We start from the raw sequence: 14504 nt of genomic DNA, 5'->3' as shown, positions 1-14504 counted from the left end.
ATATAAGTACTTTCATATTTTTAATTATTAAGAAACTGAAATATCCCTGATAAAAAATGAGAAAAGTACACAGTGATGCGATTAAACATAAATAAAAAGAATACAAAAATCTTCTGTAGTACTTAAAGAAATGGCCAAAATGGAAAGATGGATAAGATCCCATAGTGGAAGGTACTGAGTAATAGACTCTTCTATAATAGGACTTCAAAAAGTTTGTGGGGAAAATGGAGTTAAAAAGCAATGGAATTTCCCCCACAAACATTCTAAAGCCCCCTCTATGTATTTCTGGTAGGTGTATAAACTTTGCACATAGTAGGACTTCAGTGTGAATGAGGTATGGAGAAGGAAGTAGCTGTGTACAGTTTGCAGTAGATGAAGACTGGAAGAAAGAGCTCGTGATTTGCTTTTGAAAACCTTGTGGAGCAAAGTTCTACTATGACACACATAGCATCCCCATGAGTCAGAATTGGCTCAACTGTCATGGAACTGCAATGTGTGTAGATAATTTCACAAACAAAATTTCTACTTGAGGTAAATAACAGTAAAACAGACACACAAAAATGAAAATATGTGGAAATTAGGGTTTCATTAAGCAGAATAAATGATTTTATGCAACTTTCTACAGTTATAAACAACTCACAGAATATTTGATAATATGTGCAGATGTATGCTAAGAACTCAGTTTTTAAAATATATATATATATTTGATATATATATATATTAAAAACTCAGTTTTTGATTTATATATACTGAAACAATCTTGGTAGGTCTTAAATCAAAATGTGAATTAGGTTTAAATTTGGATAAAGAAATATCTCTTTATGTTTTTCTAAGCTTGTTAATGTGAGTATTAATTTTTTAACCAGAAAAAAATCTACATTATAGATGATAAAAATAATTTTAAAGTTTCCTACTGAAGGATAAAGCTCAAATCCTAAGAAGTAGAAATGGCTTCTTTGACCTGCAATATCTGCACACAAAGGAATTCAAAATAGAGATTGATTTATCTTAACTATCATAAAATTTACACTTATCTTTAAAGATGTACATGGATGGATTGGTTGTCCTTCTGTGGTGAAATCCAGAACATTGACAAGCATTTCAACGTATAATATTACGTCTGATTAAGAACAGCTACAAATAAATTACCACGGCAAACAAGGGAGAAGCACATTTGGTTGGAGTACCAACAAGATAAAAGGGACTCAATTACTTGTGTATTAAATTACTATGATAACGGTTCAGAAATATTTGTAGAGTTCCACTGAATTATCAGTTAGAGTACTTACGTTAGGCTGTTTGTTTTGTTGATGTGTCTCATGAGTTTATCTGCTAAATTCATGCAATACAAGAGATTGCATGCATTTTCCCCCTTATTACTGCAAAAGATGTTACCATTCACATTCTGACCAAGCAGATAAAATCTCCTTTGTGTGACAATTATGCTCCTGATGTATCAGGAGGTCATGAGCAACACCCAGAAAAAGGTAAGGAGGGAGTTTTTGTTTACAACCAACTCCAGATTTGAGAGGTTGAGAGAAACAATTGACATTCTTTCCATGGCCTGTAAGCCTCGTCCTTAGGCCCGGGTTTAAGTAAAGGCAGCAGAACTTCTGAAATAAAACATGAGACCAGAGAAATGATCCAGATGCTAATGAAAAAGATGCGTCACCTCAGTGCTCTGGTGACTATTTTGGTGCAGTGAATTGCTTAGAGCAATTAACTTAAAAACAGTCTTTATAGCTCTCACCACATGACTGGGTGGTGTCATGCAAATAACATATATGGAAATCTAATGAAGGGGTTGTATATGGAAATCTAATGAAGGGGTTGGCCATTTCTGCATCCAGCCAGGTTTAAATTCAGCCATCCCAGAAACAAAACCAGGGTAACTTACTACCATCAAGAAAGAAGACTCTATCTGTTGGCCTCCCAGATGTCTGCAGGAAGGACCAGGAGACTGTGAGCTTGGAGACCCGAGAGTGGCAGCAAGAGAAACAAGAACCAGAGCAAAAGAGAGTGGTAGACTTTCTAGTCCATGTTGCCGAATGCCTTCAGACAGGAGACTCACTAGTGAAGTGAAGTACCCCCAGGTAGGGGAGCTAACTTTGCTGACACGTGGAACTAGAACTACGTGCTTTGGGGCTGAAGCTTTGGTTAGAGCAGTGGTTCTCAACCAAATGCCACGACCCTTTCATACAGTTCCTCTTGTTGTGGTGACCCCCAACCATAACATTATTTTCGTTGCCACTTCATAACTGTAATTTTGCTACTGTTATGAATCATAATGTAGATATCTGATATGCAGGATGTATTTTCATTGTTACGAGTTGACTATCATTAAATCATAGTGATTAATCATAAAACCAATATATTAATTATATATTGCGAAATATTTATTTCTAATTACAAGTAAATGAAATTTTGTCTTGAAGCATCCTGTAGCATGGGTAACAGTCTTAATATAACAACAGTAAACTACATTGCTACATTTTGCGACAGTATGTGTAAAAAGCCAATGTCAGTGTGAAGGTTGAGATAGCTTCTTTCTCACCAGATCAGCATACCTGTATGTGGGCGGACCTGCCTGGCGACAGATATAGGAGTGGTGCCTTGGTTCCTAAGACCATCGATGGTCTTAGGTGACCCCTGTGAAAGGGTTGTTCAACCCCCAAAGGTGTTGTGACCCATAAGTTGAGAACCCCAGTGTCAGAGTGCCATAATCAGCAGTGCTAAAAAGCTTTGTAACATTATCTGAACAGGGCAGAGGCCAAGAGGCTGTGTGCCTGAGAGGCTGAGGATCAGAGAGAGAGAGGGTTGAAAGAGGCTGTGTTTTTAGGCAGTGTTTTCTAAAGAAGCAACATCAGTGATAAATATATCAGAAAGCGAATGATTGTATATGTATATTTAATATATATGAAATGTATATTGGAAAAATGTCTCACACAGCTGTTGTCATGTCAAGTTAACTCTCCATTTGGTGATGTGATGGACACCAGTGACCCTATGCACAATAGAACAGAACCCTGCCTGGTCCTGTGCCTTCCTTACAATTGTGCTTATGCTTGAGCCCATTGTTGCAGCCACTGGGTCAATCCATCTAGTGAAGGGCCTTCCTCTGTTTTGCTGCCCCTCTACTCTTACTAAGTATGATGTCCTTCTCCAGGAAGTGATCTCTCTGACAAAGTACGTGAGACGAAGACTGGACATCCTTATCTCTGTGGAGCATTCTGGCTATTCTTTTTCCACGAAAGACTTGTTGGGTCTTTTGGCAGCCCATGGAACTTGCAAACCCTTTCCCAGCACCATAATTCAAATGCATCCATTCTCGATTGGTTGGTCTTCCTTATTGTATATCCGACTGTCACATGCATATGAGGTGCCCGAAAATACCATGGCTAGGATTAGGCACAACATCATCCTCAAAGTAAAAGCCTAGCTTTTCAACACTGAAAAAGGACACAGTTGTAGAAGCGGGTAATTTCAATCTGGTTCAGTTTGATGGGTGAGGAGTTAAACTGGAGCCTTTCCCTGACTTCTGTAACTGCGGAGTCTGATGAACCAGGAAGCAGGAAGATGAACTAGGAACCACAAGCTGCTGGATGCCAACAGGCTGGTGGTTGCAGCCTCAAATGAACCTAAGGTTGACAGGTCAGATGGTAGGTGTGATGGCAGGCCACTGATGGCCCTCAAGATCGGCAGGCAATATGGCAGGTTGTTGGCTTAGGTTCAAGCAACCAAAGGTCAATAAACCTGATGCAGGATCCAGACCCACCAGAAAAAGAAAAGAAGCTCTCCAAAATACTTAGATGGTAAGTAGTCCACACTTCCAAGGGAGCATCATTGGATCTTTGACCTGAGTAAGGGGTGGCATTCCATCCTAATCTTCTCACAACTGTTTGGCTGCTCACAGCAGATCCAAACACAGAGGAGTTGATATTATGCTAGATCGCATCATGGGGCAAGTCTCAACTGCCAAACTACCGAGAACCCTGGCCAGTCAAGTTGGCAGAAAATTTAACTATAACAGACTGTCCTGAACTTGCTGAATTGAGAATGAGCAAAATAAATTGTATGAAAGATGTGATATCATTTTGTATATTAAATATCTCTACTTTTAATTGCTTGACCCAAACATCAAGCAGAGACAATTATCCATTTATTTTCCTTTCTTCCTGTCTTCTTTAATGCACAGAAAACAAAAATCATAGAATAATGAATCATCTTTAAAATATAAATCTGAACTTTTCCTCATTAATCATGTTCCATTTTATTTTATTTAAAGGGGTGGGTTACCAGATAAATCACTTTAAGAATTTGAATGACCCAAAATATTCTGTTAATTTTCTATCTTACTTATACACATTCTTCTTTCAAAAATGAATATCATGAATGAGAATAGAAACAAAGTTCAGCGAGAGAAATCCAGGTGACAATTTTAGGCAGGATATATGGTGTGCAGGCAACAGGAAATAGATTCTGTTATATGTAGGTCAGTCCTTTGCTGCATTATTTTTCTTGGCACAAATATATTCTTTTGCCATACAAATGTGTCAACAATACCCCTGATGGAACTCTAATTTGGAAGGATTTTATGGAATATGTGCAAGGTATAGTCAGAACTTTATAAATAACACAAATATTAATTTTGGTAGCCAACTTATATTAAACTATTCTTATGTGTCAGCACTTTGGAGAGTTTTACTTACATTTTCTCTTGTAACTTGTAATGATCACTATGGTGGAAAATACTAATTTTGTGTCTATTTGACAGAAAACCAAGGCCAAGGAGATTTAAAATTTTGCCTAGAGTCCCAGAGCGACTAACTGGTGGAGGTGAGATGCAAAATCAGGCAGTTTTATTAGGAAACTTCCACTTTTCAAGATGCAGTTGACACTAGGGTCATTGTGCCTTGCTTCCAGCTCTGAATCAACCATTTATTAATTCTGTGACTTCAGGAAAGTTACTCTCTCAAAGCAAGTTTTTTAATCTTCCAAGAGGAATAATAATAGTAACTAACATCCTAAAACAACTGTGATAAAGAGACGCTCTGTGTAAAACTCTTACCAATGTCTGGTACAAAGTACACACTCAATAAATGTTAATTATAAATTACTCTGAAAATATTCATGATCATTCATTCCATAGTTCAACTTTCAGAATTAATTTTGAGGAAATAATAATAACACATGCGTGCAAAGACAAAGGTTTCTTGTAGTGGTTCTCAACCTTCCTAAGGCCGCGACCCTTTAATACTGTTTCTCATGTTGTGGTGACGCCCAACCATAAAATTATTTTAGTTGCTACTTCATAACTCTAATTTTGCTACTGTTATGAATTGGGCTACCTCTGTGAAAGGGTCATTCGACCCCCAAAGGGGTTGCTACCCACAGGTTGAGAACCGCTGGTTTATTATAAAAGGATTTCCTTGAACTGAAAAAATGATATTTAAGATAAACAAACAAAAGAAAAGTGACTGTTAAGAAACAATTTAGATGTAGAATAGAGGTAAACAGTTAAATAAATGATTCCATATGATAGACTACTAGCAGACATTCAAAGCTATGTCTCAGGAAATATTTATTCAAATAGGGAATAGCTTACTTTAAATATATGAAGTAGGTGAATAAAATCTCAAACATTGCCATCGAGACACCTCTGACTCATAGGGCTCTGTAACACAGACACCTGCCCGAATGGAAGCAGCCTACCACATCTTTCTCCCAGGGCCGCTTCTGTGTTAGAACCACTGGTCTTTGGGTTAGCAGCTAAGTGCTTTATGCATTGCATACTGCGGCTCCTTAGATGAATAAAGAGAAATAAAAATCTGGGAATGCTATATCATCTCAGTTTAAAGCTATTAATACAAATGCTCCTTGAGTGATAAGTATTTACAGACACTGTTCTGGGCATCAGGGTTACAACTGTGAATAAATAGTCACACTCTCTCTCAAGACAGGAGCCCTTAACATCAGCTGGGATCAAATTGTTAAGGGAGAGAGAGGGGATCTTGTCTACTGAGTAGCTGCCATGCAAAGCTATGACAAGGTCCCATCAGACAGGTAGACAGCCCTACCAAAGGGATGAGGAATACTGATGGGAAAGTCAAGTCAGGAGAGGGGAAAGGAACACAAGCGCATGACGGTTGGTAAGTGTGTTAGTCTGGGTACTTTAGAGAAACAAATCCACAGCAGCTCATGGATAAGAGAGAGTTTTATATAAAGGTTAAGTGTGCACGAAGAAAACATCCCAACCCAGTGCTGCCCAAGCCCACACGTCCAACATTAACCCATTAACCCATATGTCCAACACCAATCCACAAAGTCCTCCTCCATCTCACAAAACACACACTGTGACGCCGACTGCAGGAGGAAAGCCAAGTCATTGAACGTGTAAGTATCTCAGCGCTGGCAGGGGTCTCCACATGGCTGCTCTAGCAACCAGGGCCGCATCAGGGTAGGTCCATGTGGCTTCTCCTTGGGGGTGTCTTGCAGGAAATCAGGCTTGCCAGCTGAAGCAGGGAACTAACCAAGGCAGCTGCACCCTGGTCCGACCATCAGAAAGCAAGAGAACCGAGAACTAGAAAGTCGAGGCTCACCGAGCCATTTATCTCTCCGCCCTTCAATTAATCCCACATGTGTTTATCGGCCAGGTTGGCACAATAAACTAACTAACTCATTAAGAAACGTGGGAGGACTGCCCTCTAGGTCGGGGGAAGAATGACTGAAAATGCTTTGGGGAACCATAATGGGGGAGTGTCCTTGGTGGTTTGCACTGAATGGGCCACAGGAGAGACCCTGGGCGTCTACAGGGAGCACTTGGCGATAGGGTGGGAGTCCGCTTCTGGTTCAGAGAAGTGCTCTGAGTGGTCTTGGGAATTGACAGACAGACTGTAGGCCCCCAACTCTCCCCACTCACCAGTCTCCACGGAACTCCTGGTGTGAGCTACCTATCTGGCGGCCATCTTCCTCTGACTCCTGTTTATTTTTTAATTGGGCTATCATTGTCAATGTAGGGTGAACAATTTCTTTGTTTCAATTTGCATCTTTTGGATGGCTAGTGATGGTGAGTGCTTTTCATGTTTGCTAGCCAATTAGATGTAATTTTTGGTGAACTATCTGTTCATGTCCTATACCCACTTTTAAATTGAGTTAATCATTTTTTTTGTTATTGTGGTATAGCAGATTTCTGTAGGTTTTAGCGATTATTCCCTTGCCTACGATGTCAGTGTCAAAGATTTTTCCTAGTCTGTGAAGTTTCTTTTTACTGATTTGATGAAGGCTTTGATGTACATAAGTGTCTTATTTACTGTGTCTTATTTACAGTCTGTCTGCAACTGTTTGTGCTTCCTTCCTTAAGTTCAATAGTATAGCTTTGTCCTTACATTTGTCCTTATCTTATCATTGATCTTTAAAGCTCTCAGGTGTATATTTACATCCATCTGGAGTTCCTTTTTGTACAAGGGATGAGATATGAGTCAAGTTTCATTGTTTTGCAAATGAAGATCCAATTTTGCCAGTACCATTGGTTGAAGAGACTATCTCTTTCCCGTTTAAATTTTTTTTTTGGGGGGGGCTTACTCAAAGATCAATCATCTATAGGTAGATTAATTCATTTCTGGATTTTCTATCATGTTCCATTGGTGTGGGTACCCATTATTGTACCAGACCAGGATTTTCTTTTACTACTGCGGCTGTGTAGCATAGGGTCTGAGGTCAGAGAGTGAGATGCCTCTTATTGAGTTCTTCTTCTTAGGAAGTTGCTTATTCTTGATCTCTTCCTTCTCCATATGAAATTAGTAGTTCGTTTTTCCCATTATTTTAAAGAATGGAGTAGGTGATGGGAGCACCATAAAACTTCCTTGCAAGACGTTGAACTACCTTACAAGACATTGAACTACTTTGCAAAACGTGGAGCCACATCAAATAAACAAGCACAAGAAACTCCACTTAAATATATATATATATATACAGTGAACCCTCGTTTATCGTGGTTAATCGGTTCTAGACCTTACCGTGATAAATGAAATTCTGCGAAGTAGGATTCTTTATTTGTAAATCAAATATTTTCGTAGTTAGAGCATAGAGGACATGAAAAAACACCCTTTAGTCACCATTACACTCGTATTACCCAATTTATTAAACGAAAAAGGGAAAATACAGTAAAACATTTTGGACGTTACAATTATCATTTATTATTTATTATATTATTTATGGCATCAAGCGTGTACAGTATGAGCCAATCAGTGGCAGTAATGACAGAGCATGCGCTGTTATGCAAAACCGCGATAGAGTGAAGCCGCAGAAGTCGAAGCGCGAAGTGGCGAGGGTTCACTGTATATATATACATATACATATAAACATACATACATACATACATATATATAAAATGTAATATTGGGACCCAGGCCAACACTTACATCAAAGAAGCCACCATAAAAATGTGAGACCCCTGATAAGACTGAGCTGAGATCTGACCGACGCCCAAAAGCTAGCCGAGTCCCCTAAAGCCTGGAGAAACCTGATAAAACTGGGCTGAGACCTGGCCGAAACCCCAAAATTAGCCAAGCCACCTAAAGCCTGGAGAAACCCGATAAGACTTGACTGGGACAATGAGAACATCAAAGAACTGGCCAAAATGTCCATTTAAACCCAGGTAGTGACACTGACCTTTAGAGAGCTAGGAACCAAGGAGAGACATCAACTCCTGCTCTCTCCAACTCTACCTGGGGTGAGTACACCGATGTGGCAATGCTGATTGGGACTATGGTGCTAATATGAAATGTGTGAGAAGTGTTATTATTATGCCTTTATGCTCATAGTTGTTACTCTGCCCTTATGCTTATAGTTGTTTGCCCTTAATAGTTTGAATAATATTTTAGATTGTTTGATGTGTGTTTGCAGTGAATAAACCGAGCATTCAAAAATGTCTAAAAGCGTTAAGTAATTATTGATCGCGCCGCTCATGACAGTTTAATAATTATTTTAATCTGCCTTTGGCTCCCTTTCAAAATGTCCCTGTTAATTTATGATATAGAGTCTTATCTATCATCCCCCTTGGCATAATGCTCTTCCATTAATATTGTCTTTGATTAGCCCCTGGTACTAATTTTTAAAGCCCGGTTCAGAGAGGGTATTGAGCCAATGTAGGCTAAACTCCTTATCACGATACCTGAATTATTCACTTGTACAGAATCAATTTTTTCATGGCTGAATGCTATTTACACAAATAATGGGGTTAATTATCAGGGGTATTTATAATAATAATCACTGAGAATGCCAGTCACAGGTTTGCTGGAGTATTACATATCTTAATAAAGCATATAGATCGTTGATGTAGCAAGACCATGTTTGTTCGCCTACTAACAGTTGAACAGTTTTGGTGCGGCTGTCACCTGCTTCCTCAGACACCATGTCTTTTCCTACTTAAGTCCTCAGGTTACAAGTGGGTCTGAGGTAGAGTCCAGTTCAGCCAGTGAAGTGTCCGCACCGGATCTCACTGACGCACCCTCAGCACCTGCCCATGGTCCCCAGCATGTACCCAGAAGCATGGGTCAATGTGGCACATTTAGTGCATACCACCAGGGGCACACACCCCCTATTGTCCTCCAAAGCATTTTCAGTTATCTCCCCAACCCCAACTGGAGGGCAGTCCTCCCTGTTTTCCTACCAACAGTCATGCATTTGTGTTCCCCTGACAGGTTTGCTCCTCTCCCGTCTCCTGACTTGTTTTTCCCCTTAGGATTCCTCATCCCTCTGATAGGGCTGTCCACCTGTCTGGGAGACTCATCATAGCTTTTCATGGCAGCCACTCAGTAGACAACATCCCTTCCCCTCCCTTGACCATTTGACCCCAGCTGATGTGAGGTTCCCTCCGACAAAGTGACCTTCAAAACATTTACCTAGAAGGGATGGTGTCTGGTTCATGTGTACCCGTCAGGCTTTCTACCAGGCCACCCTGGCCAGCAGACTGGATGCCTTATGAGCCTGAGCCTGGCCTGTCTGTTACTTTTTCCTATCACTGTGCACCCCTACATTATTTTGCCTTTTGAATAGACTACCTTCACTCAGCATAACGTCTTTCAGATCCCTCCATGTCTTGAAGTGTTTCATTGCTATTTTTTAGAGATGAGTAGTATTCCATTGTGTGCATATACCAGAGTTATTTTTAACCCAATTTTCTACTGTTGGAAATTTAGGCTGTTTCCAATTTACTGCTACTGTGAATTGTGCTGCAATGAATACTGAAGAGCATATGTCTCTTCGTGATCTGTTTCTTATTTCTTTGGAGTTTAACCCAGTAACGTTACCGCTAAGTCATCTGGTATCTCAATTGCCACCTGTTTTAGGAATTGCCGTATAGCTTTACATAGTCACTGTACGAATCTACAAGCCTAAGGGCAGTGAATAAGAGTTCCAATCTTTCCACATCCTCTCCAGAATTTGTTGTTCTCAGTTTTCTTTTTAGGTGAGGCGACAGTTATGGGTGTGAGATGGTATCTCATGGTTGTTTTGACTTGCGTTTCCCGGATGGCTAGTGAATGAGAGCATTTCCTCACGTGTTTATTAGCCATTCCCATGTTATCCTTTGTGAATCTTCTGTGCTGGTCCTTTGCCCAGCTTCTCAGAGGGTTATTGGTTTTTTTCCTTGTTGTAGGCTTGTAATATACTGTAGATTTTAGTAATCAGTCCTTTGTGCATTATGTCCTTACAAACCATCTTTTCCCAGCCTATGGGCTCTCTTTTTAATGAAGTGTTTCAATGTATACAGACGTTTTATTTTTAATAAGTCCCACGTATCTATTTTGTCTTCCATGGAATGTGCTTCCTTTGTTATCTCTGATAGCCTATGGATTCCCGGCAGTAGGACACTTAGATTTGTCCCAGTTTTCTCATTGATGATCCTGGTAGCTTTGGGTTTTACATCAGGTCTTTGATCCACCTTGGGTTTGTTTTGTGCATGGGGTTTCATTCGTCTGCAGGTGGATGTCCAGTTTTTCCAGCACTATTTATTGAAAGGGCATCTGCTTCCTATTTAGTGCTTATTGGGTCTTTGTGAAAAATCAGTAGTCTGTGTGTGGATGTTGTTATTTCTGGGTTCTCTGTTCTGATCCATTGGTCCGTGTTTCTATCATTACACCGGTAGCAGGCTCTTTTGACAACTCTTACTGTATAGTGGGTTTTGAGGTCAGATAATGTAAGATCACCTACTTGATTTTTTGTCGTTTTGTTTGAGGAGTTCTTTGCCTATCCTGGACTTCTACCTTTTCCATATAAAGTTGGTAATTAGTTTTTCAATTTCTTTAAAGAAAGATGCTGGAATTTGGATCATGGTTGCATTGAATTGTAGACTGCTTTAGGTAGTATTGACATTTTTAAATATTGAGTCTTCTGATCCACAAATATAGGATATTCTTCCATTTGTGTAAGTCCTTTTTGGTTTCTTACAATAATGCTCTGTGGTTTTCTTTGTACGGGTCTTTTGTGTTTTTGGTTAGGTTTATTCTTAAGTATTTTAGCTTTTGTGTGGCTATTGTGAATGGTATTGTTTTCTTGATGTCTTTTTCAGTATTCTCATACTGGTATATAGGAATCCAATTGATTTCTGTTTATTAATCTTATATCCTACTACTCTACTAAACTCCTCTATTGTTTCCAGCAATCCTATTATGTCGCTTACCGACCCTTTATATTATATAGGGAGAGTGCAACCCATCTTTTATTGTGTTTATAGCAGAAGGCTCTTTTATTGTGGGTGTCTGCACAACTCAGTACTGTCCGCTCTTTGCATGGGGTCTCAGGGTGGAAATAAACTATTGGAGGTTGGAGTAGAGGATAGGCAAGGTGGAGCTGAAGGGGGCACTTCCAATCAGGAGAAGGGCCTGCTAAGGATAGTAAGTCCAAGTGCCAGTGAGATGCCTAGATAAGGGGTGGGAGGGGGTGGGCTGAGCCCTGGAGAAACATCAGTTCTAGTGCCTTTTCTTCAGAATAGTAGTAATTTGGATCTGGGTATTGTTTGGCTGGTTGTGTCTATTTTCCTTTTTTGTGTGTACTGCAATTGACTGGTGTTTCCACAGCATCACAGTGCAGCTGTTACCCTGTTTCCCTGAAAGTAAGACATTCCCTGAAAAGAGACCTACTTACAGTTTTGCCTCTCGCTGAAATATAAGGCACCCCTGAAAATAAGACCTCCCCGAAAATAAGCCCCCCCAAGCTACCATAACTCTGGACTCTGGACCGTAGCAGCAGGCGTTGCCACATAGCTCATTGTTGGCCACAGCGCAGCTGAAGTAGACAGGAAGTGTGAGGTCTCTTTTAATAAAACAATAAACAATAAATGTGTACCGTATTCTTCTTCACGGAAAAATAAGACATCCTCTGAAAATAAGACCTAGTGCATCTTTGGGAGCAAAACTTAATATAAGACACTGCCTTATTTTCAGGGAAACAGAGTAGCATTTGGAGGGCTGCTGGATCATGTGGGAGCTGTTGACTGTCTAGTAGCGGCAGAAATGAGGAAGGAGGGAGAACGAATAGGAAAGAGAAAAAGTAGAGGAAAAGGGGTTAGGGAAAGGGAGAAATGAGAAGCAAAACATTAGAAAAACGGGAAGAACAACATTATAAAAATAAATAAAAGAAAAATGGCTATTTCACACACACACACACACACACACAAAGTGGGGGGAAGGGTAGGTAAAAGGGAAAAAAAGAGGGCTCTATTTGGGTGAATTATTTCTTTGTCCCACGCACTTTGTAGCTGTAGTTAGTGAGCGTATGGGTGATCTGCAGCAAGAAGGCTGGGGCATCAAGAATGGGCCTGGAGTGGTCATGGGCTGGGCTGGTGGAGAAAGCACTGTGTTGGTCTAGGACCAACCTGCTGGAGTCCCGTGCTGCTCTGAGCCATGCTCTGCTTATTAGTGGGGCATGGAGAGATAGATGGGCCAGGGCTGGGCCTGCTTGCAGGTGGGGCACAGAAAGATTGCCTCACCAGCTTACTGACAGGGTGTGGAGAGATCACTGGGCTGTGGCCAGGCTCTGCTTGCTGGTGGAACATGAAAAGAGCACCAGGCCAGGGCTGGGCCTGGTTGGTGGCAGGGCATAGAATGAACGCCTAGCTGACATGGGCCCCGGTGAGGTGCACAGAGATCACTGGGGTGAGGCTGGGCCTGCTTGCTGGTGGGTTGTAGAATGAACACTTCGCTGAACAGGGCTCTGCTTATTGGAAGGGTTCAGGCTGGCTAGGGGGTGGGCCAGGGCAAGGGTACCTTGCAAGTGCGCTTGTCTTTTTCCTCTTTACTCTTCTTGCTCCTGCACTCTCTGGGACAGGGAGGATTCCATTTATTTTGATTTTAAGTTGTTTTTTGTGTGATCTCTGATCCCATGGTCGTTCCTTCTTGCTCATTCTCTCCTAGTTATTGTTGAGGAATCCAGTTGTGTGTGTGTTCAGTCAGCCATTGTACACCAGAATTCTCCACACCCTTCTGAAAGTACTCTGTGTGTACACAGGTGGTTATCGATAGGTCAAATCCTCAAGAGACATGAATTTTCTAATATTGACTAGGTGTGATGGACCACAAAAAATAGGTCATCTTGTTAAAAATACTTTACTCCTGTCTTTTGAGCCTGGGCATTTTAGTACTTAAAAAAATGGGGGCTATTCTGAAACATACCCGAAAGTTTCTGAAAATTGTAACTTTTTCTCCTTTTATCTGGGTTAAAACAATTTGTATTTTAAAAATAAAATTTGTATTGCACTGGAATGATGTAATTGAGCATCTATGTACAATATCTTAAACACGCCGGAGACTGGCAGCATTTTCGCTTGGTTCACTCCAGAGGTGAACCACATTTGCTCTGTGAAGAAAACTTTCTGAGTACAGTACACTCTTGCTTCAGACCAGTTTAGGCCCCAAAGTTTGGAACAGCAATTTTATCCTAAGTATAAATTGGCAGAACTACTTTTTGCATAGACCACTGAAAGTGGCCTCTTCCATCTACTACTGTACCAATAGTAACAATATTAATACACTGCTTACTTCACAATAGACACTCAATAAATGTTAACTAAGAATGTTACATGCATTGTGGTACCTAACCATTGTCATATCTTACCGTGCTTCCCCGAAAGTACGACATCCCCTGAAAATAAGAGCTACTTACAGTTTTGCCTCTCACTGAAATATAAGGCACCCCCGAAAACAAGACCTCCTAAAAAAAATAATACCTCCCTGATAATAAGGCCTCCCCGATAATAAGCACCCCTAAGCTGCCATAACTCTGGACTCTGGACCGTAGCTGTAGGCGCCGCCGTGCAGCTCACTGTTGGCTGCAGCGCAGCCAGAGCCGACAGGAAGTGCGAGGTCTCAATTAGAGAGCCTGCTCCCTGCCCGGACAAGCTGCCGCCTGCTGCTCGCTCTGCCCTGACTGAGTCTGGCTGACACCCAATTAGACAGTGAGTTGCATGGGGCAGGAGTCGGACACATTGTGTGGACACACAGGGGTGA

Source organism: Echinops telfairi, unplaced genomic scaffold, assembly GCF_000313985.2.
Source record: "Echinops telfairi isolate 266 unplaced genomic scaffold, ASM31398v2 ScPeMD7_7469;HRSCAF=8507_0, whole genome shotgun sequence".
NCBI classification, from domain to species: Eukaryota; Metazoa; Chordata; class Mammalia; order Afrosoricida; family Tenrecidae; genus Echinops; species Echinops telfairi.
Note: the sequence above shows the minus strand (reverse complement) of the source record.